Below are 2345 nucleotides of genomic sequence, written 5' to 3'. Positions count from 1 at the left end.
TTCTAAACTAATCCAATCTGTTAGTTGGACTTATTGCACCTGTTACTGAAATGGTTGTTCCAGTTTAGATTGTTTAGGTAGTATCACATATTCATCTTTTTACCCTGGCAGTCATTCTGATTGCAGATTGTGGGTGAATAAAAGTTCAAATTGTTGGATATCCCCACTCTGGCTGGATTCCAATATGAATTAAACATCGCTTTGCAAACCAGCATAACATGACTGGCAGACCTGAGATAGCCAATGTATTATATACACTGAGTGTCCAAAACACTAAGAACTCCTGCTCTTTCCGTGACATAAACTGACCAGGTGAATCCAGGTGAAAGCTATGATCCCTTATTAATGTCACCTGTGTCCAAAACACAGCAAAGGCTAGCCAACAGCAAAAACACAGTGAAGGCTGATGACCAGCCTATGCTATTTTCTTTCAGTAGGGCATTAACACAGCCAGCACTGAGAAATATGACTACACAAGGATGACAACATAGTGAAAACAAACTTGCCTCAGAGCTACACAATACAGCCAATTACCACTGTACTAAACCATGCTTAGCGATTGTTCTCAATCTGTCACTCAAAACCAAACCCACGTCTTCAATCCACCTTCCCAAAGCACCACTCCTACACACCCTCAAGAGCTTGACCGAGCAGAGCTAGACTTAGCTGGGGGATAGGGGAAGCTATAGCGGCAGCGCTGATCTTTCTGGAGAGAAACGGGTGCATGTCATGGTCAAAGCCAATTAATCCAACTCTGACTCGACTCACTTGGTGCTGTTGTAGGCCCAGCGATGGAAATAAGTGCCCTTGCTTTGTTTGTCTCTGTGTCATKCCCTTAACAATCTATTCCTACTTGTCTCTCTCCCTCTCTTTCTTATTACACTCAATATTGCTTGTTTGATCTCCCATCTCCATCGGTTTCTCTGTCCTGCCATCCCATTGCTCCTTTTCAGACTGAATTGGTGATAAAGGCAATATTGACTGTTGCATCTGGTGAGATGGGCATGATGCCAGCTGCATGTCTTCCTCTGTTTATGGAGCTTTGCAGAGCTGGTACCTRRGTCACACATGGTGACCCTGGATTAGGGATTATTACCACTAAACTACACACACAATGGCATGAGATTATTATTTTGTTTTTCTGTGTCTACTTCTGCCCGAACATAGCTAAAGCCCAAACAGAGCGAAAGCCGAACGTCCATGTTACAGACTGCTTAGACAATCACGTTTAATCAGTGTGCAGTATTGTATGATTTTAGTAAGCCAAACCACACCAACCTCTGTCCTTCTACTGGTTTTCATCTAGCAGGGTCAGACCCAGTTTACTTTAGGGAGATGGATGGGAAAACAAAATCAGATTGCTGCTGTTGGAGAACTTGGGCCATCAATCTGACGACCCCAACAACACAGGGCAGTGATAGTGGAGTTTTATGACAAATAGGGGTTTTAATAGTCCTGTCTAAATTCCTGAACCTGGTCCCTCACACCATCACAACCAACTGATACTTTTCTCCTCATCTCTCCACTTGATACAAAATAAACTGGTAGGTTTGTCATCCCAAAAGTGTGYAAAGCAAACCTCATATGTCATAAAGACAATTTAAGCATCAATCATTGTCATCAAGAACATCAGCCAATGGGGTTGAATCTGCCTKCGTAAAAATGTAATTTCTAGTTCCGCCTATAATATTCGACCATGCAGTGCACATACAGTCACACTGACTTCAAGCCCTGTCTGGTCATATCGTCCCGGACTGACTGGGTCTGGTCCTCGTCTCCAAGAGTCATCTGAAAAAGTGGGTTTGAGAATAGTAATCTGTCATATTTCATTGTTTTATGAGAGGGATTATATATGGCATATTTAAACTGGAGCAAAAGATGCAGCCACTGTGTAGGCCTATGTACCCCCAATAAAGCATACTGGTGAATTTTATATCTAATAATTTGAAAATCAATTTAAGGTAAGTGAGTTTCTACCATCTGCAATAATGACTCTTTTAATTTGTGGGGCGGCAGGTAGCCTAGTGATTAGAGCGTTGGACTAGTAACTGGAAGATTGCAAGCTCAAATCCCCGAGCTGACAAGGTAAAAATCTGTCATTCTGGCCCTGAACAAGGCAGTTAACCCACTGTTCCTAGGCCGTCATTGAAAATAAGAATTTGTTTTTAATTAGGGCTAGGCACCTTTTTTCTCCACTTCCTGTCTGAATGACGTGCCCAAAGTAAACTGCCTGTAGCTCAGGCCCTGAAGCCAGGATATGCATATAATTGGTACCATTGGAAAGAAAACACTTTTAAGTCTGTAGAAATGTTAAAATAATGTAGGAGAATATAACACAGCAGATA

This window comes from Salvelinus sp. IW2-2015, linkage group LG35 (assembly GCF_002910315.2).
Source record: "Salvelinus sp. IW2-2015 linkage group LG35, ASM291031v2, whole genome shotgun sequence".
NCBI lineage: Eukaryota > Metazoa > Chordata > Actinopteri > Salmoniformes > Salmonidae > Salvelinus > Salvelinus sp. IW2-2015.
The sequence above is the reverse complement of the archived record's forward strand: the minus strand, read 5'-3'. Positions refer to the sequence as shown.